At 31.3% G+C, this 21,804-nt stretch overlaps 2 long non-coding RNA genes and 1 other non-coding gene across 3 annotated transcripts; all 3 read left to right on the top strand.

Annotated features, from left to right (window-relative positions):
* Nucleotides 1-932: 932 nt before the first annotated feature.
* On the top strand, nucleotides 933-8,159 carry LOC103792011 (uncharacterized). The gene is made up of 6 exons (XR_013533294.1): nucleotides 933-1,004; nucleotides 3,225-3,245; nucleotides 4,458-4,481; nucleotides 4,985-5,008; nucleotides 6,756-6,779; nucleotides 8,127-8,159. It is a non-coding gene; the product is annotated as an uncharacterized LOC103792011 (transcript).
* A 2,727-nt stretch (nucleotides 8,160-10,886) lies between these two features.
* LOC144581876 (uncharacterized) lies at nucleotides 10,887-17,745 on the top strand. The gene is made up of 6 exons (XR_013533293.1): nucleotides 10,887-10,906; nucleotides 10,991-11,032; nucleotides 11,377-11,418; nucleotides 17,190-17,207; nucleotides 17,292-17,333; nucleotides 17,641-17,745. It is a non-coding gene; the product is annotated as an uncharacterized LOC144581876 (long non-coding RNA).
* Nucleotides 17,746-19,138: 1,393 nt separating this feature from the next.
* On the top strand, nucleotides 19,139-21,660 carry LOC144581875 (uncharacterized). The gene is made up of 4 exons (XR_013533292.1): nucleotides 19,139-19,163; nucleotides 19,953-20,096; nucleotides 20,718-20,761; nucleotides 21,294-21,660. It is a non-coding gene; the product is annotated as an uncharacterized LOC144581875 (long non-coding RNA).
* The last annotated feature ends 144 nt before the right edge of the window (nucleotides 21,661-21,804 follow it).

The raw sequence follows: 21,804 nt of genomic DNA, 5'->3' as shown, positions 1-21,804 counted from the left end.
TTAAATTTAGATATTCAGAAAGATACAAATAGATATATAGTAAATTAATTTGGGTTCAAAAATATGCCCTTCTTTATTAACACATTTAGATTCTAAAATTTGTAGACTGAAGTAGTATATACAAATTTCAGCATTGGTATGCTGATGAAAGTGTGAACAAATTGCATGTGTGACCTGATTTTTCTTTCTAATGATTTATCTGGAAACCATTTTCCCAGTACATGTGAATATTCCTATTTCTGGGTTCTTGCAATTTGATGAAACACTAGAAATCAAATAAAATACATGAATATTATGATTCTTTACAATTCAGTCATCTTTATATAGTTATGTCATGAATATCCCAATGTAGCCAAACATAAAGTGATGGCAAGATTCTTTAGAAAAATAATTGATGGAGATTAATAGATTTTGTATAACATGCAGACAGGATTTTTCAGGAAGCCTCAAAAAAAAAAAAAAAAGAAGGCTCTCAAATAGATTTAAAAGACAAACCCATTTTCAAAAATTCTCAGATAAAATTAAGTTTCAGTTCTCTGTAGATTTTAGTTTATTACCCACTTTAGAAAATCTAATCTGTGATCTAGGAGGAAAGTGTTTTATTCTATTGTATTTCAATATTAGCACTTCTCTATTTCTCTGACAAAGCCATATTATCACATTAAAGACCAAATGTCATAAAGTGTTTGTGAAAAAAAAGTTTATAAAAAATTAGTATTTCTAAATAATATAAGAACTAAGAAAATAAATAGAATGATAAACATTGGTATTGGGTAGTAAAGTTTTAAAAATTTTAAGATTATAAAAATTCACATTACTGCTCCTCAAATGAGCCTATTTTTTATCATAACTTGCTCCTTTGCTGAAAAATCGAGGTTTTTTTCATGAAACGTATTTAATATAATAATACCTAACTCTTCCTTTTTCATCCTCTTACGTAGGCTTTGACAACCATGAAGCTTTTCATTCTCACCTGCCTTGTGGCTGTTGCTCTTGCCAGGCCTGTAAGTTTAGCAGAGAATTTAGAAAGTTTTAGATTCTTGTTAGAAATGACCGGATACTCTGACACTACATCAAACATGGGATACTCAGAGCAATAATCTTAAAGCAATGGATGATCTCTAATTAGCCTCTGCAGTCATAGACATGCCATAATGCTTCACATTTTCATAATGATTATATAGTCCACTGAGAGCTTTAACTGTGAATAAAATATCTGACTTGAATTATAAGCACTCCACAATAAAAAAGAACTAAAAATTTAAAAATGAGAAAAAGAATAAATAAGGTAGTGCACAACATAATAAATGGCATCAAACAATGTGTTTAGGGTTATTTCTTGAGTTTACTACAGAATTATGATATTTCTAAAAATGTAGGGGTCCAAAGCGGCTCCGGCCGGATGTCATGGTGCTTGTGAAGGTGAGGTCATGAGTTCAAGGCTCACACTGATTGGCAAAAAATATATATATATATATATATATATATATAATAGTTGCCCAACATTTCTTTACTAAATATAACACAGAGCAATATGTTCCAATGTATCCTACTTTAGGAACCAAAATCAAACCCTCATTTGAGAATGGCTTGTGTCAACCTTTTTCCCCCTCACAAGGAATAGAAAACTGGGGTGATTCAACTGATTGATTGATCAGTTTATTGTGGTCCCTGTGGACAATGAAACTAGGTAGTATGAATTAAAATTACCTTTCTTCTCAAAAAAAAAAGAATGTTTATATCAATTAGATACTTACATGAACCAAAAAGTTTCTCTGTTCTCTTGTTATGTTTTAGTTAATAAATGAGAAGAATAAACAGAAATTACCTGACTAGAAAAAAAAAATCAGTTTAGAGGGATGATCTGGGATATTTGAACACTAAAATTATCTCATACAGAAGCAAAATTTCGGAAATGCTACTATAGTCTGTTGTTTGCACTGACAGACTTGTTCTCTAGATTCCCCTTTGGAAAGTGCTGAAACAGTAATTGTCAACTTCTGAACCAATAGCCTTTATTTATGCTATAATCAATAGAAAGAAATTTCTGCTTGAAAATTACCAAAACGATGATAAAACTTCTTCAGGAATGAATCATCTGAGTAGTTCTTATCTTGTCATTTTAACAGAAGTGGGGAAAAGCAGCCCAGAAAATAGATGCTACACCTTTATTCCAAAGGAAACAATAGGGTTCTTGTATTTGTTTGTTTATGCCACTGTTCAACCTGAAGTCTTAACTCCAAGCTCAAAATGCACATTGAGATCAATTTTCATATAAGTTAAGGGATGATAAAAATAAAATCTAGACAAACATTTAAATTAGGAAACTATATTTTTCATATTTTTCTATTATGTATCGTGGTTTAAAATAATCTGTAGAAATATGATGTAATATAAATAGTTCAGAAAACTAAACAAATTATTTATTATTCTGGATTAATTTAAACTAATCCAGAATCTTTACTCTTTAAAGATGTTTTACAGTTTTCTCAATTCCCAGCCATAATCTAAAGCAAGAAAATGATTAAACTATTTTCCTTTGATATTTGCCTATAAAATCACTATGGTTTCTTTATTTTCTTTCTTTTTTTTTTTTAATTGTTACTCCCAGAGAAACTTGGTCTCTGACAGATTTTGCTATTAAAAAACATATCTTTTGAAAATAGCAGTGTCAAAATTCATCTTATTATATGTGGATTATTACATTGTTACTGTCATTTTAGTTACTTTTGTTTTACAATTATTCCATTGTCTTTCACAGAAACGGCCTCTTAGATATTTAGAACTCCTTCAATTAAATTGTCTGCATTCCAAGAACTCAAACTATGGAGCATATTCTCCAAATGTGCTTTTCCCTTTCTATGAAACAGCCGTTTCACTTTTGCTGACATACCATTTCTTTAGTTCAAGAACTGCCAGATGTTATTTGCCCTCACTAAACTAAGAGAGTGGCGCATGGACTTACATTTATGTTAATAATAATCTTATTTTTTATTCAAGAGAAATAGTTAAATAAACTGAATATGTAAACATGTTTATTTTAATGTATTCTTGCTTTCCTTCAGTGGTACACAGACTCAGTTATGTGATTTACAATGTGGTCTCATTTTATATGTTGAATCTTGAATAAGTTACCTCTACCACAACTTTCTGTGAGCACAATTAATCCTCCATTCTGTCGCACAACTAGACTAATACTATTTAAAAATTATTATTTCTTACAGAAGCCATCAGAGAGCAGTGAGGTAAGCTCTCTTTATGGGTAGTCAAGATTCTCTCTTTCTTTGCTCTCTGTCATTCAGTTAGCTGTCATGAATATTGAATGTCTTCTTCATTACAATATTTATTTCCCTTCAAACACATCCAACAACTCAAGTACCTGGATTGCTCTCTCAATTCTGTTATGATGAAATTCCTATTCAACTTCTTAGTCATTTTGGTAAGCAGAGACTTACTAAATTTCCTGGCCTGGTAAAGAAGGCCTGGTGAATTAAGGTGTAGGTGTCCTTTAGAGTTTAGAATTAGATCATAAAACTAAAACTAATTATTTGTGCCTCTACCTAAGAAATATGTTGCTTTACCAAATTAAATGGAGCACTTATGTTCAAATTGGAATAATGTGGGGGTTTTTTGGTATGTTTATTATTTTTATAATTCACAATTCAATTTCAATAGGAAATCAAAGAAAGAAAGTTTCTCAGACTTGATCTAGTAAGTGTTATCCATTGATTCTTAGAAAATCATACTTTCTGGGGAAAAAATATTTAATTTTATTTACAAAAATGTTTTTTCACTGGGTTGCAGTGGCTCACACCTGTATTCCCAATACTTTGGGAGGCTGAGGCAGGAGGATTGCTTGAGCCCAGGAATTTGAGACGAGCCTAAGCAACATAACCAAACTCTGTCTCTACAAAAAAAATTTGAAAAAAAATAATAGTAATCTGAGGTGGTGACATGCACTTGCTGTTCCAGCTACTTGGGAAGCTAAGGTGCAAGGGTCACTTGAGCTTGGGAAGTCAAAGCTGCTGTCAGCCGTGATAGCACCTGGGAAACAGAGCAAGAAATTGCCTAAAAAGAAAGATTTTTTTTTCTTAAGTTGATCAGCACTTCCCATCATTCAATCACCCAAATGCCCAGAAAGAACATAGAAATCAGATACTGCATATATTAAAGAGCCACTTTAAATTTTAATTTGTACCTAAACGTTTGCCTCTCCAAAACACTCTGCTGCATACTTTCCATGGTATGCAGAGGTTTACAATTTCCATATTCCTTATAATAGAATGCTCTTAACTATAAATAATACCTATATGTGTCATATTCTCTGTAATTTTTGACTTAATTGTTGAATAGAAGAATATCACATTTTAATTCAAGGGCACTATCTAAATTTGATGGATATTTGATGGATAAGTATAAACAAATTTTAACATAACTTTTGTTTTTATTTTTTATAGCCTACACCATTAGAGTTAAGAGAGGTAAGAATAACTTGACATGTTATACAATACGATTAACAAAGAAAAGCAAGTGTTAAGATCAGGAGACTCAGAACAGTGCCTAAAACAAAGTGAAAGTCAAGAATAACAAGTTTGAGTGGAAAAAATTTAAAAATATTGTCAAGTGCATATTTATATACTAGCCCTACACAAAGACAGTGAAGAGAAAGACTAACTAAAGGTTAGGAATGACATAAAAGAAATATTTGTTCATTCATGAAAAGTAGATTTATTTTTAAATTTATATCAGTACTAATTAATTCTGCTGAGAATTCTAAAGACTACTGATTTCATTGACTTAATTGTGCAGTGGGAAAGACAACTTAAGGTTAGAAATAATATGATAAGAAATATTAGTTCATTTGTGAAAAAGAAACTGATTTTTAAATTTGTATCAGCACTGTGTGGAGTAGTTTCTCATAGAGTTTCACTCACTTATGCATTGTTTCACTAATATTGTTTATATCTTATTTTTTATCCCTAAGGAATACATCAATGGTATGAACAGGGTAAGAAACATTAATGAAATTTAAATTATTTTAAAAGTTTGTCTTTATATAAACATATTTTATAAGCTACCCTTTATTAATTTTAGCAGAGAAAAGTTCTGAGAGAAAAACAGAGTGATGAAATCAAGGTACCAAAGTTATTCTTCAAAGAGTATGGCAAAAGTATATATTCTTGTAGTAGAAAAAAATGTTTTCATTAGGGAAAAAATTATTTTTCTATGTTTTTTTCCTTTCCTTGAACTTTTCACTCACAACTTTGTAGTGAGTAATGAATTCTGCTGAGAATTCTCAAGATAATTATTTCATTGACTTAATTATGTAACTGTGATGAAACAAGGCCTTAGTGTGGTTAAATGAATGAACAATAACAAAAAAAAAAAAACAAATAAATGCAATTATGTGTTCACAGTTATCACCAGAATGAAGTGAGTGTCTTATCAATGGTGTTATGTGAAGTAATACAGTATCTGGCTCAAGAATATTTACATAGTCATCCTCAATTATTTTCTTTAAACATAACATCTTTGATTTGAATTGTCACTAGTTTTTTAGTAGAATTGGTATTGGGAGAGCAGGTGCTCAAACTTTATGCAATAAAAAACACTTCTTCATAGCAATGTTTCGTACCTGCCTGGTAGACTGTCTTGGCAGAATAGTAGGAATGAATCTGTTGAGGTGAGATCTTTTGTTTTAAAATTATTAAACCAACACGAGGAAAAGAAAGAAAACATATTTCCCAAAATAAATTATTGTCTTAAATGAAAACTATGACAGATAAGTCTAATTTAAAGAAAGAAAAGATGTGCTGTATCATACGTTGGCCAGAATAACTAAACCAACAGAAATATTTTGAATTTAAATTCTTTCGACAAACTGACACAAGAATAGAAAATGAAACACCGCATATTCTCACTCATAGGCGGGTGATGAAAAATGAGAACACATGGACACAGAAAGGGGAGTACTAAACACTGGGGTCTATTGGGGGGAAAAGGGGAGGGCCAGTGGGAGGGGGAGGTGGGGAGGGATAGCCTGGGGAGAAATGCCAAATGTGGGTGAAGGGGAGAAGGAAAGAAAAGCACACTGCCATGTGTGTTCCTACGCAACTGTCTTGCATGCTCTGCTCATGTACCCCAAAACCTAAAATCCAATAAAAAATTAAAAAAAAAAAAAGAAACGTTCTGGAATTAGATAGTGATGACAGTTGCATAACTTTGTGAATGTACTAAAAAACACTGAAAATAAAAATTCAGCATTTTTTAAAAATAAAAAATAAATTCTTTCGATATGTCACCGCTCTCTGTAGTACTGTAGTCATGAAAACTGAGTACAGCATACTAGATGGAGCCAATTCATTTGCTTAGGTGCTTACACACCATTGAGTCAGTGCTCTCCTTCAGTCCAGTTGTATTTACTGCATGAGCTTCAGTGCAGTGTTTGGCTCAGTGTCCAGAAAGCCAAATTTAAAAAGAAGGAAAACAAAAAGTCATGCTGGATAAAGGAAAATGTAAACTTGTTTTCATTAATTTCCTACAATACAGAAGAATCCAAAATGTTTTATTTAAACTTCAAAATGCAGATTCAGTTAGCTCAGAGATAAAGTAGGCAGGTTTCTTCATTTTTCTTATTACTTTGATATTGTCTCAGTTTTCTGTTTTCTTTGGCATCCATTTTATTTGGTAGTCATTAGTTTTGTATTTGACTATTTGTAATGAAAAATAAAATTAACTGTCCTTTCTTTCCTCAGAATCGTATTATGGCAGAGCCTGAGGTAAGACCTGTCTACTCTAGTGAACTCTACACTTAGGTATCATATATAGTATACACAGTGTACTTTATATTAAGAAGGTTGTCTTTTGAACTTAAGCAAGATAATATACTGAATTTTAAAATGTTAAAATCCTAATTTTAAATTAATTCCTTTCTAACTTTAGCTGGTTGAACTTCTAAAACAATAGTATTATACTCAAAAATGTACAATGTTGTGCTAGATAAAATTGAAATTGGAAGACCGAATTTAAGCCATTTAAATAATAATTAGTAAAAATATTGCTTATTCATTCAAATACAAAAGAAAAACAAAAGATCCATGAATGTTTAAAATTAGACTCCAACAGAACACTGACTCTGACATCCTAGGGCATGAAATTACTCTTTTATTTAAGATACAAGGGTATATATAAAATTTTTACATGATTATGTGAGACACAAGAAGTGAGCATATTACCCCATAGGTATAGGTTGGTGCAAAAGTTATTGTGCTTTTCGCCATTAAAAATAATGGCAAAACTCTTAGGTTTGTGTGAAAAAGCAATTGCAGTTTATAAAAAGTAATGGCAAAAACCGCAACTACTTTTGCACCAACCTAATGCTTTGTCACCCCACGCCCTCTCCCTCTCCTTGGGCAGAAAGAATCTGTTGCAGCAATTACCTAGGATCAGTGAGTTACACTACCTTCTCTACAGTTATGTTTTCTAAAATGCTGACTTATTACATGTGGTTAACCAACCCTTCCCAGAGGTCAAGTCTCCTGAATATTAAAATTAATCTTTTAATTTATGTACATACTTATATCTATGTGCTTGGGAAGTAAAATTATATGTATATATAAATATAAGCATAAAGGATTTCAAGAAACAGTAAATATTTTAAAAGCTAATGTAATTTTAGCTCCATCTTAAGAATACGTATTATATTTAATGTCACTATTTTATTCACATCCAAGAATCTCCAATGGGAGATAAGAATAGATGTTTAACCCAGGATTATGGGTACCCAGTTCAATATGGCTCTTTATTAGAAGTTTCATTTTTGTCACAAAAATCAGTGTCAATTTTGTATTTTACTCAGTGATAAACCTGCATTTGTTTTTCTCAATTAAAAACTATTATTATTAAGTTTTTATGTTCATAGATAAGTTATTAAACATACCACCACAATTTTTCAAGTAAAATTGACACTCCAAAAATATACAATGTAGTAGGCCTGAATTTTTCCATACCACTTATTCAATTCCAATGTTACCATGGTAAGCATTTCACCGTGATGATATAGAACTAGCTTCCTTAAAATTCTAAAAATCCCAGGGGATAATTAACACTAGTTTTCTTTCTTTCAGCAGTCAGAATCTAGCACCAGTTCATCAAGTGAGGTAAATAATTTTGATATTAATTCAGTGGCTCAATTACTTTTAAAAATTATGAAAACTTGTACTGTGAGGATTACATATTTCATAAGGTCTGATTGTACAAGGCGGTGTACATGTGGCACTATTGTAGTTTTAGTATGTGGTTTGCTATCCAAAAAATGTAAGAAAGCAATTGTTTGTCAGAGACAAATTTACAAAATTATTTCTGGGCAAACAATCTTACCTGGCCATCTGTGATGTCCAAATTAATTTTATTCACTAATTATTTTGTCCTTCACAGATTTTGTTAAAACTCAATCTTGTCATTAAAAATTCTAACAATTACCATACTTCCAAACCAATGAGGTAAAGATTTCAAAAGCTGTTTAGAATTCAAACAATTGTAGGTTAATCAGACACTGGACTCTTCCAATTACTCTCCACCCTTTGCCCCTTGTTAATCTTGCCCCTGTAATCAGAAAAAAAGGTTGGCATACATAAAAAGTGGTATGCTTTTTCCTTTGACTTTGGGAGAAGACCTTCAGTCAAGTTGCCAAAATAAAACCAACTCAGTTAAGTAGGTTTTCTGTTAATTAAATAAAAATCATTACTTCACATCCATCCCAGTATTTGGAACAATGTACTGGTTAAAGCAGTGAGAAAAGCAAAAGCATGTGATTATAATATATGCTTCAAATTATTAATCTTGTCTCAGTTATTTCAGAATTTACCACTAAAATCAATTTACTGCAGTTATTTAGTAATAGTTTGGTTGATTCATATTTTAACATTAAATATAAATTAATGTCATCAAATTAAAACTATGCATGATTTTATTTTTTAAAGGAAATTTCTCTCAGTAAGCCTGAGGTAAGATATATCTGCCAAATTTAAAATGTATTAAGTTTGTCCAGGATAAATTTAAATGCACTTACTTTCATTCACACACGCATACACCCCTTCCGAGTGAAGACATGCTAAACCAATGGAAAAATTTGTTATCTGGAAAAATCGCATTAAAGATTTATCAAAGGCAAATATACAAGAATGAGTGAGACTGTTATATTAATAAATTATTTCTCCTTTTCAACATCTGCTAGATATTATTGTAAGTAGTCTAATGGAATATAAATGCTTTCTTATTCCTCTCTAGAAATAAACTATTTTTATCCTAGGTATCTAATTCACACTTTCAGTTGAATATTTGCATTTTATAGTTTCCTTTTGAATCTGCATAGTATTTACGTGGCAGTCTATAGATTCGGTTATACTTGATTTTGACTCAAAGCTCTACCTTTTATACATATGTGATGTTATGGCAATAATAATAAATATCAGATTATGTAAAGTCATTAATACAATCCATGACACATAGTAAACTGTCAATAAATGTTGGATGTTAGAAAAATTATTTTTCCCTGTTCATCTAATATTCTAATCTAATTTGATCAAAGTTAAGTCTTCATAGTCAAAATCCAAAAATACAGCTTCAGTTTTCTTAATAATTCTGATATACAATAAATAAAATTGACTGGTACTAATTTACATCACACAGAATTATAATTTAAACTCAAGAAGTTGCTTTTTAAAATGTTTTTAAAGGGGAATAATAGAACAGGTTTAAATTATTTGTGGTAGAAATAACACTCAGGTAGGCATAATAGTTCCCTGTTCTCTACCCTTGGGAAAGTGCATTGAAGATTCTTGTTTTATTATATGAAAACGATGGGGTTGGACTGAATGACATCCAAGCAATTGCGAATATTTTTCTTTTTAAATAGAAGCAGTTTCGTAGACTGAACAAATACAACCAACTTCAGCTGGTAATATTTTATTCAATATAATACAAAACCATATTCAACTATAAAATTAAAACATTGAATTGTAAATTCAGACCACTTCTAGATACATTTCCATTTTTCTTAAGAAATTATTTATTCTAGCTTTGACCAATAATGGGCAAATTGTTTATATGATTGCCTGCATATTTGCTTGCAAAGCTTATTCTCTTTATGCCTTCACTAAAGTCGTATATCTTATCCGTAAGTACGAACCAAGGAGAAACTGACGATATTCTACCACAAATCTTTTATCCTCCCCGATGATACATTATATTTAAGAATTTATGGTGTGAATATTTTCAAAAATTCAGACCTGGTTGAGAATTTTATAAATATGCTTACCTGTGAAATCACATAAATGTCAAACTTTCCATTTAAGGAAACAGTATAGACCCTAGGAAAGGAATCAGGAATGCTACACATCAGATTTGCTTCTGTCAAAACTCACATAATCTGCTCATCACTGGTTCTGATCCTTTTGAAATACTTTGTTCTAATATGGCAAAATTACGAATTAGCATTTTTAATCTGTCATCAATAGGGGAAGATGAAAATCAATAATGAATTTAATTTGGACCGTAACTGTTATTCTAGTTTCCATTTTGAGGTTACTTGTGTTTGAAATAGTATCTAAATAGATTTAAACATATCAGTACCCCATAGAATTCATCATCACTAATCTAGGAAATTACCTGAATAATATATTTTAGTACCGTAGATATGATATAGATAGTCTGTAACCTCCACAACTATTAGAATCAACTGGTCCTCCTGAGAGGTTTTGTAGTATTTTATATTTGTATCTTCAGGATTTAACATTGTCCCTGAGCAAATGAAGGTACCCAGCAAATGTTTCTTATAAATGAGTAAATAAAATGAAAATACTAAAACAGAATGTTTTCTCTTCCCTAGCAAGCTCTCCATGCCCAGGTGAGATTATTTATTAAAACTAAAATATTTTAGTATTTCCTTCATGTGTTATGTTTTTATAATGCATGCTTCTTTTTTTAACAGAAATATATTCCAAGAGAGAGAGCATTCTACCAACCCTGTCTGGTAAAATTTCATTTAAAATTTGCCAAATATAAAATTTAAATAATTAATTAATAGCCATGAATAGAAAATATGTAGTCCTAAAGAAGTGGTAGGTTATTTTCCTCAGAGTATGAACCTTACACATTGTTTATTTTCCCAAACTATAGAGAGGTTAGCCCTTAGCTTAAACATTTTTCTAACATTAGAAAAAAAAGGATTTTGATATTTTTTGCTAATCTTCACACATAATACAGTCTACTCTAAATTTCATGGATGATGTTATGTATACTCCTGGCACAATGTAAGATAGATGTGTTGTACCAGAAGATGTCTAAGTAATTTAGAATGCATTTCCTTTTATGCAGGAGCGGGCTTGCAGAATGAGTGAAAACAGCCGTGTCCAAGTGGTAATATTTTGTTTAATATATTACAAAACAATAATATTTTGTTAAGTTTAAATATGTTTGCTCTTAAATAGCCCCCTACTCTTGAAGAGAATTTTTCTTCTCCGTCATTTCTCTCTCCCAATTTAAATCTCAGTTCTGACAACGTCTAATCATATGACCTTGAGCACATTGTGTATTTTCTTGGACCTTTCTTTTCTCATTTGTGGAGAAAAATAATATGTGCCTATCAATCTATTTCCTGCTCCAAAACTCCCATGTCTTGATCTTTACAGTGCTATTTTGCGTCTTCACATTTAAAGATAGCAACTGGATGTTTAATTCAGTGACTCTGTTCCATTAATAACTGGATTTATACACAACACAATATGCTAATTTTTTAAAAATGAAATCAACTATGTAAAGAAAGCCATGGAATTTCCCTTTGTATAAATGCAACTATAGAAAAATCCTTTTTGTTTCTTATAGTACATCAAATTTTACCTTCAATTTTATTTTTTTTTTTCAAATTCTGTAATCACTTTCACTGGCCAAAGTCAAAAGAAAATGAAGTATTACTTTTTTTTGGGCCCCAAATAGTTAACTGGTCTTAACTTTCCATGTAATTTATTATTATTATTATTATTTTGAGACAGAGTCTCACTCTGTCCCCCAGCTGTAGTGCAGTGGCAGGATCCTGGCTCACTGCCTCCCAGGTTCAAGCGATTCTCATGCCTCAGCCTCCTGAGTAGCTGGGATTACAGGCAGGCATTACCACGCCCAGTTAATTTTTGTATTTTTAGTAGAGACAGGCTTGTCTAAAACTCCTGACATCAGGTCATCTGCCCGCCTCAGCCTCCCAAAGCGCTGATATTATAGGCATGACCCACCATGTCAATGTAATTATTTTCAAAAATGAGTGTGACAACTATATATGCATTTATATATTATCTTATGAGGTGAAAGCTTCTATTTTGTAAGACAGAAACTTACTGCTTCTGTTTGCATTTTATTATATTCTTTTTCTTTAGTTTTTAAATTTACATAAAAAAATAGACTGACCAGGTTACTATCTGGAAAGTAAATATCACGAATTAACTGAGATCGTATTTAAATTACTACTTCACTTCATTAAATTTGTGATAAAATTTGTAATAATAAATTGTTGTTATCCAAGAAGCAGCTGCAAAGACAAATAAGAAAACAGAATAATATTATATTATCATATTATAATATGATTCACCACCCTTGTATTGTTTTAGTCTTTAACATTCATGGAATTTCCCTATAAAGGCAGTACTGCTTTTGATTTATTCTTTTATTATAGAAGGAGCCATGATAATGATTTCTAGTCAGTCTTTTTGACCTCCTTACTGCTTATAGCGGTGAGGCAATATGGGGATTAGTTCTGTGTGTATCTATTTAAACTATACTCTCAGGTTGGACATGGTGGCTTAAGCTTATAATTGTGGCTGATTAGATACATGATGTTATATTTAGAGAAACCTAAGGAACTCACTAAAAAAAAAACTATTAGAATTAAGAAATTCAGTAATGTTTCATGATACAAAATCAACATAGAAAATTCAGTAGCATCTCTATATGCCAACAGTGAACAATATAAAAAAGAAATCAAGTGAAAGTAATCCCATTTACAGTAGCTACAAATAAAATATCTATCAATACAGTTAGTCAAAGAAATGAAAGATCTTGACAATGAAAACTATAAAACATTGATGCAAAAAATTGAAAGAGACACACACAAAATATGGAATGACATTTAATGTTCATGAATCAGAAGACAGAATTTAAACCATTTAAATAATAAGTAGTAAAAATATTGCTTATTCATGAAAAGACAAAACAAAAACAAAAGGTGCATGAATGTTTAAAATAAGACTTTAACAGAACGCTTACTCCAACATCCCAGGGCATGAGATTACTCTTTTATTTAAGATACAAGTGTATGTGTGAAAGATTTTTGCATTAGTATATTAGGCACAGGTAGTGAGCAAGCTACCTAATAGATATAGGTTGGTGCAAATATTATTGTGCTTTTTGTCATTAAAAATAATGGCAAAACTCTTAGGTTGGTGCAAAAGTAATTGCAATTTTTAAAAACTAATGGCAAAAACTGCAATTAACTTTTACACCAACCTAATAGTTTGTCAACCCATGCCCCCTCCCTCTCCTTGGGCAGAAATAATCTGTTCCAGCAATTACCTGGGATCAATGAGCTACACTACCTACTCTACGAATCTATTTTTTAAAATGCTGACTTATTACATATGATTAACCCTTCCTAGAGATAAAGTCTGTTGAATATTAAAATTAATTTTTTATAATATGTAAGTACTTGGGAAGTAAAATTATATAGATATACAAATATAAACATAAAGGATTCTAAAGAAAAAATAAATATTTCAAAGTAAATATCTTAAAAGCTAATGTAATTTTAGTTTCATCTTAAGAATATGTATTATATTTAATGTTTGCATTTTATTCACATCAAAGAAGCTCCAACGGGAGATGAGAATAGACGTTTAACCCAGGGTTCTGGGTACCCAGTTAAATATGTTTTTTCATTAGAAGTTTCATTTTTGTCACAAAAATCAGTGTCAATTTTGCATTCTACTCAATGATAAACCTATTTGTTTTCCTAAATTAAAAACTATTGTTTAAAAGTTTTTATGTTCCCAGATAAGTTAATAAACATACCACCATAATTTTTCCAGTAAAATTGACACTCCAAAAAAATACAATGTAGTAGGCCTGAATTTTTCCATACCACTTATTTAATTCCAATGTTACCATGGTAAGCATTTCAACATGATGGTATGGAACTACTTTCCTTCAAATTCTAAAAATCCCAGGGGATGATTAACACTAGTTTTCATTCTTTCAGCAATCGGAATCTAGCACCAGTTCTTCAAGTGAAGTAAATAATTTTGATATTAATTCAGTGGCTCAATTAATTTAAAAAATTATGAAAACTTGTACTGTGAGGATTACATATTCCATAAGGTCTAATTGTACAAGGCGGTGTACATGTGGCACTATTGTAGTTTTAGTATGTGGTTTGCTATCCAAAAGATGTAAGGAAGCAATTGTTTGTCAGAGACAAATTTACAAAATTATTTCTGGGCAAACAATCTTATCTGGCCATCTGTGATTTCCAATTTTTTTTTTTAACAATTACTCTGTTCTTCACAGATTTTGTTAAAACTCAATTTTATCATTAAAAATTCTAACCATTATCATGCTTCCAAACCAATGAAGTAAACATTTCATAAACTATTTATAATGCAACCAATTTTAGGTTAATCAGACACTGGACTCTTCCAACTACTCTTCACCTTTTACCTTGTGTTAATCTGGAGAAAAAAAGTTGGCATACATAAAATGTGGTGTGGTTTTTCTTTTGACTTTAGGAGAAGACCTTCAGTCAAGTTACCAAAATAAAACCAACTTGGTTAAATGGGTTTTCTGTTAATTGAATAAAAATTATTACTTCGCATCCACACACAACATTTGGAGTAATGCACTAGTTAAAGCAGTGAGAAAAGGAAAAGCAATGTGATTATAATATATGCTTCAAATTATTCAACTTGTCTCAGTTATTTGGGAATTTATCCCTAATATCAATTTCCTGTAGTTATTTAGTAATAGTTTGGTTGAATCATATTTTAACTTTAAATGTAAATTAATGTCATAAAATTAAAACTATGCATATTTTTATCTTCTAAAGGAAACTACTCTCAGTAAGCCTGAGGTAAAATATATTTGCTAAATTTAAAATATATTAATATTTTCTGGGATAAATTAAAACACACTTACACACACACACACACACACACACACACACACCCTCCAAGTGAAGACATGCTAAACCAATGGAAAAATATGTTATCTGGTAAAATTTCATTAAAGATTTATCAAAGGAAAATATACCAAAAAAAGAGTGAGAATGTTGTATTGAAATTCTCTTTTTCAATATCTACTAAATTTTATTGTAAGTAGTGTGATGGAATCTAGATGGTTTCTTACTTCCCTCTAAAAATAAAACTAACAACTTTTTAAAATCCTAGATGTCTAATTCACACTTTCAGTTGAATATTTGTATTTTATAGTTTCCTTTTGAGTCTGCATAGTATTTAAGTGGCAGTCTATAGATTTGGTTATACTTGAATTCGACTCAAAGCTCTACCTTTTATACATATGTGATGTTAAGCAGTTCACTTTCCCAGTATAAATCTATAAATAAACCCTAAAATGGTAATGATAATAAATATTAGATGATATAAAGCAATTATTGCAATCCATCACACATAGTAAACTGTCAATAAATTTTGAATAATATTAGAAAAATTATTTTTCCTCTTCATCTAATATTCTAATCTAACTTGACCAACTTAAATTTTCAGAGTAAGAAAACAGAAAAAACAGTTTTAATTTTCTTAATAATTCTGATATACTGTAACTAAAATTAGCTGATACTAATTTATATCAGACAGAATTGTGTTTTAAATTCTAAAAGTTGCTTTTTAAATGTTTTTAAAAGGTAATAATGGAAAAAGTTCAAATTATTTCTGGTAGAAATAGCACTCAGGTAGGCATAATAGCTTCTCATTCTCTAACTTTGGGAAAGAGCATGGTAAGAGTCTTGTTGTATTATATTAAAATGATGGGGTTGGATTGAATGACATCCAAGCATTTGAGAATAATTTTCTTCTTAAATGAGAACAGTTTTGTAGACTGAACAAATACAACCAACTCCAGCTGGTAATATTTTACTCATTATAATACAAAATCATATTCTACTATAAAATTAAAACAAATTTTAAATCGAGGCCACTTCTAAGTATATTTCTATTTTTCTTAAGAAATTATTTATTTTAGCTTTGACCAATAATGGGAAAATTATTTATATGATTGCCTGAATATTTGCTGGCAAAGTTCATTCTGTTTATGCCTGTACTAAAGCTGTATATCTTATCCATAAATACTAACCAGGGAGAAAGTGCCTATACTCTACAGCAAATCTTTTAACCTCCCTGATGATGCATTAAAATTAAGAATTTGCAGTGTGTTTATTTTTGCAAATTCAGACCTGGTTGAGAATTTTATAAATATGCTTACCTGTGATATCACAGATATGTCAAATTAACTTTCCATTTAAGGAAACAGTATAAACACTAGGAAAGGAATCAGGAATGCTACACATCAGATTTGCTTCTCTCAAAACTCACATAATCTGCTTATCACTGGTTTTGATGCTTTTGGGTATCGTAAAAGCCTTTCTTTGGGAGGACAGTAAAAAAACCTTTCAGTTACTGTAAATAAATTTGACTTAATAAAGATTTTGTGAAATGCTTTGTTCCAATTGAGCAAAACCACACGTTAGCATTTTTAATCTGTTATCAATAGAGGAAGATGAAAATCAAGAATGAATTCAATATGGATCCTGTTACTTTAGTTTTCATGTTCAGGTTACTTGTGTTTAAGATAATATCTAAATAGATTTAAACATATCAGTACCCCAATAGAATTCATCATTATTTATCTAGAAAATTACCTGAATAATATATTTTAGTACCGTAGATATAATGTAGCTAGTCTGTAACCTCCACAACTATTAGAACCAACTGGTCCTCCTGAGAGGTTTTGTAGTATTTTATATTTGTATCTTCAGGATTTAACATTGTCCCTGAGCAAACGAAGGTACCCAGCAAATGTTTCTTATAAATGAGTAAATAAAATGAAAATACTAAAACAGAATGTTTTCTCTTCCCTAGCAAGCTCTCCATGCCCAGGTGAGATTATTTATTAAAACTAAAATATTTTAGTATTTCCTTCATGTGTTATGTTTTTATAATGCATGCTTCTTTTTCCAGCAGAAATATATTCCAAGAGAGAGTGTGTTCTACCAACCCTATCTGGTAATATTTTATTTAAAATTTGCCAAATATAAAATTTAAATAATTAATTAATAGCCATAAATAGAAAATACATAGTCCTAGAGGAGTGGTAGGTTATTATTTTCCCCAGAGTATGAACGTTACACATTGTTTATTTTCCCAAACTATAGAGAGGTTAGCCCTTAGCTAAAAGATTTTTCTAACATTAGAAAAGAAAGGATTTTGATATTTTTTGCTAGTCTTCACACAGAATACAGTCTATTCTAAATTTCATGGATGATGTTATGTATATTCCTAAGTAATTTAGAATGCATTTTCTTTTATGCAGGAGCAAACTCACAGAATGAGTGAAAACAACCATGTCCAACTGGTAATATTTTGTTTAATATATTACAAAACAATAATATTTTGTTAAGTTTAAATATGTTTGCTCTTAAGTAGCCCCCTACTCTTGAGGAGAATTCTTCTTCTCAGTCATTTCTTTCTCCCAAATTAAATCTCAGTTCTGACAACGTCTAATCACATGACCTTGCACACACTGTGTATTCTCTTGGACCTTTCTTTTCTCTCTTGTGGAGAAAAATAATATGTGTCTATCAATTTATTTCCTGCTCCAAAGCTCCCATGTCTTGATCTTTACAGTGCTATTTTGCATCTTCACATTTAAAGATAGCAACTGGATGTTTAATTCAGCGACTCTGTTCCATTAATGACTCAATTTATATACAACATGCTAATTTTTTAAAAAATGAAATCAACTCTGTAAAGAAAGCCATGGAACTTCCTCCGTATGACTGCAACAATTAAAAAAAAAACATTTTAGTTCCTCATAGTACATCAAATTTTACCCTCAATTTTACTTTTTTCTCAAGCTCTGTAATCACTTTCACTGGTCAAAATGAAAAGAAAATAAAGGCAAGTATTCCCTTCATTTGGGCCCCAAAGAGTTAATTGGTCTTAACTTTCCATGTAATTATTATTATTATTATTATTATTATTTTGAGACAGAGTCTTGCTCTGTCACCCAGCTGGAGTGCAGTGGCAGGATCCTGGCTCTCTGCCTCCCGGGTTCAAGTGGTTCTCATGCCTCCTGAGTATCTGGGATTACAGGTAGGCATCACCACGCACAGTTAAATTTTTATTTTTAGTAAAGACAGGTTTTCATCACATTGGGCAGGCCTGTCTAAAACTCCTGACCTCAGGTGGTCTGCCTGCCTCAGCCCCACAAAGTGCTGAGATTATAGGCATGACCTACCACATCAATGTAATTATTTTTGAAAAGACTGTGACAACCATATATACATTTTTCATATTAATGAGGGTTTGGAGTAGCAATAATTTGACCTATCATTGTGTTCAGTGGTTGTAAATTACTAAACTAGGGCCTTTGTTTTGTGCTGCTATAGCACAGGACAGATTGAGTAATTTATAATGAACAGAAATTTATTTATGTTAACAGTTCTGGAAGCCATAAGTCCAAGATTGAAGGGCCACGGTATCTGTCAAGCAAGGGCCTTCTTGCTGCATTATTTCATAGTTGAAGAGAAAAAATACAGAACAGAGGGTCAAACTCAGTCATAACAAGCTCACCCTTGCAATGATGAGGCCACTCCTGTGATAATAGCATTAAGTGAGAGCAGAGAGCAGAGCCCTTGTGAACTAATCACCTCTTCAGGGTCCCACCTCTCATCACTGTTGCATTGGCTGTTAAGTTTCCAACACATGATCTTTAGAAAACACATTAAAATTATAGCAACTTCTCTCTCTCTCTCTCTCTCTCTCTCTCCCTCCCACCCCCCGTCTCTTTCTTTCTGTCTCTCTATTAAGGAACACAGCCAGCTCTATCTTGAGGTGAGTTACCTTATTTCATCTTAAAAATAATCCAAATGTCATATTTGTTTTAATCTTTACATAGGCAGGTGTCCATAGCAAAACTTGAAATGTTTTAAAGGTGTTTCCTAATTCCAGCAAAGAACATGCACCTAAATATGTAGAGAATTATATCCAACTGTTTCTAAGTACAATTCAATTATTGGTACATAAAAACAATTAAGTGTAATCTTACAAATCAATAGAGGCAACTATTCCAAAATTTTATAAAGGAAAATAGTTTGGGCTCCAAAACTCTACTGTTTGTAAAGAACACTATGCTTGGAATTGAATTATTTTCTTTCTATTCCTGGCATTTCTGAAAGTCAGCTATGGTAACCCTGGGTACAGGGCCTGTCCTTTGACCCCAGTGGCTTTAAAGAAAATTATAGATCAAAATGTCAAAAATATCTATGAGTTTTTAAAGTAAATAATTGTGAAATGTAGGTTGCTACTCTATTCTGGGCTCTGAGAAGTGAACCCGTGAGAAATGTGGGTTCTTGGAGTTCAGTTTTAAATAGCGTCCTTAAAAAAGTGATTTACTCATTCCCCGTCAGATACCTTAAAAGAGCACCTTCTGAAACTTTCTTCAACATGGTTCACCATAGAAGATTTTAATTTCTTCTTTTCCCTCACAGCGTAATCATTTTTTGTGTCGCCAACAGGCATCTTGGAAATGAATGAAATGTATTAATATTTTCCAGAGATTGAAAACAGATTACTCACACACTGTCGCTTTTCTAATGTCTTTCCCTCTCGCCTTTCCAACAGCTCAACCAACCTGCTGCCTACCCCTATGCTGTTTGGTACTATCCACAAATCAGGCAGAATCTTCCTTTCCCACCATTTTCCGACATCTTCAGTCCCATCGCCCCTGAGAATTATGAAAAAAACTAATGTCATGCTGTAGTGGTGGTAAGTTCATTTAAATTACTACATCTTGAAATTCTACCAAAGGAAATAAAATAGCTTAGAGATAATACCATAAGAACAGCTTAAGATTAAATATGGCAAATCAACACCTACTGCAAAGGACTAATATTTTCTCAAATCAAAAATTGGTAATATTTTCTGTCACCTGTGGTAATACTCACCAATTTCCTAGTAACATGTGGAGCAGTATTATCTATTCTATAAGTGAAATTTATTCTAATGAGGGGAGAAAACAACTTCTCTTCAAGTTAAAAATGTAAAGCCTTCTAACATGTAATTTAACAATATCCTTTTTGCACTTTTACTAATGTTTAAGTGACTTCCTTCTGGTTATACCTATGATAAATACAAAAATTCTGGGTAGGTAATGTAGCTCATATTTTAGTACTCAGTACTAAATTCAAATCCTAATCTTTCTGCTTACTGGAAACTTTCTAACAATCCTTATTTGTTATAACCCTGGGGGCGGTCAAATATAGTAATCTTTGTTAGTATATTGTGGGCAAAATAAACACTGAACTGGTAGAAGTTGACTTTTCTTCAGAAAAACTTTACTGCTGACTTCCTTTAATCACATGACTATAACAACTTTTGTTCTTTCAGAAGTATCAAGTCACTTCTCAGGAACGCCACAGATATGGCCCTTGGTAAGTTTGGAAATTATGTGTCAAACCATGATCTTATTTCTTATGATCAAATAGACACGCTTAAAAAGTCGCATAGTGAAATCAAGTGTTTGTCAACACCAGTTAAAAAAGTCTATAAGTTTAATTATTTTCATCCACTACATTGGTGCTTCTAATTATGTGTGTGTGTGAGTGTGTGTGTGTGTGTGTGTGTGTGTGTGTGTGTTTCCTTTTCCAAATGGGGAAACTTCCCTTCTAATAGATTAAACCAAGGATAGTGATGAACTCTAACCTATGTGAAAGCCTTTTACTCTAATTGCCTTGCCATATCTTCAATGATACCACAAAAAATACAATTTAGTAACAAAATTGTCTTTATAGCTTAAAAACCAAGAGCCATGGATATGTAGATCAGTTAGAGGAAAGCATAAATAACATTGTGAGCTTGTCTAATATGAAGAGACAATAGTAAAATATGTTCTATCATAAGAGGTTCTCTTTTCCTCAAAAATATTTAATAACATTAACCACATATTTCTATTTCTATTTACAGATATGACTGAAAATTTCATTGTCTGAATTTCTCCTATCATGGAAAATCATCTTATCTGAAGGCTTTGAGTGTTGTTTTAGAATAGCAAACTCCCATATTGAAGGAAATTGTTCCTCTTATGTTCTCTACTTAATAGAATATCATTCTCTTTCTAAAGCTAAATTTTCTGATTTTATTGTCTAAATTCCAATTGTGTCATGCCATATTGAGGGCACCTGATTAGAGGGTATTAAACTCTTTACTAAGTTTCTCTAATAGAAACTTTGTTTAAAAAGTCTTTGAATTGCCTATTCTGTAAGTGCCATCATTTCAAATAATTGTGTGCAGTGACTGAGATTGTTTGGTTTTTGCTTTACAATAAATTATACTTTAAGGCACAATCAATATTTTCTGTCATTATTTGGTTCAGCAGTATTTACATAATCCTGTTAAGAGTCTTTGTAGGTAACATTTTGTTTTCTTTAAATTAAAATCCTATTTTCTGTCATTATTTCATCACCAGTATTTACAT

This window comes from Callithrix jacchus, chromosome 3, assembly GCF_049354715.1.
Source record: "Callithrix jacchus isolate 240 chromosome 3, calJac240_pri, whole genome shotgun sequence".
Lineage (NCBI taxonomy): Eukaryota > Metazoa > Chordata > Mammalia > Primates > Cebidae > Callithrix > Callithrix jacchus.
This window is presented reverse-complemented; position numbering and strand designations above follow the sequence as displayed.